A 392-nucleotide genomic window follows, 5' to 3' on the forward strand; every position below is an offset into this window, starting at 1 on the left:
TGGTCTCCCCGGGGGCGGGGAGAGGGACAGCTGGAGGCCGCAGGCAGCTCCCGTCACAACCTCAAAACAAGCCCCTTGTCCTGCCCATCCCGTGGGACCGGCACACAGCCCCCTCCCCTGCACAGCCCCGCACCATCCCCAGGGCCCCCCAGCACAGCCATCCCCACTGCCCCGCTCCCCCACCCCGGGCAGGGTGCACATGCGGGGACCTGGGGCACCCCAGGGCACCCCGGCACCCAGCAGTGCAGCCAGATGGGTGCAGACATGAATGGGTGCAGACGCAGCTGCACGGCCTGGCACTGCCCAGATGTGCTCCCTCCCCGGGGAGGGGACAGCGCGTGTCCCCAGGGCCCAGGACGAGGGTGAGCCCTGAGGAACGTGGCATAGAGCCG

This window comes from Aptenodytes forsteri, unplaced genomic scaffold (genome assembly GCF_000699145.1).
Source record: "Aptenodytes forsteri isolate BGI_AS27 unplaced genomic scaffold, ASM69914v1 Scaffold271, whole genome shotgun sequence".
In the NCBI taxonomy this organism is placed as follows: Eukaryota; Metazoa; Chordata; class Aves; order Sphenisciformes; family Spheniscidae; genus Aptenodytes; species Aptenodytes forsteri.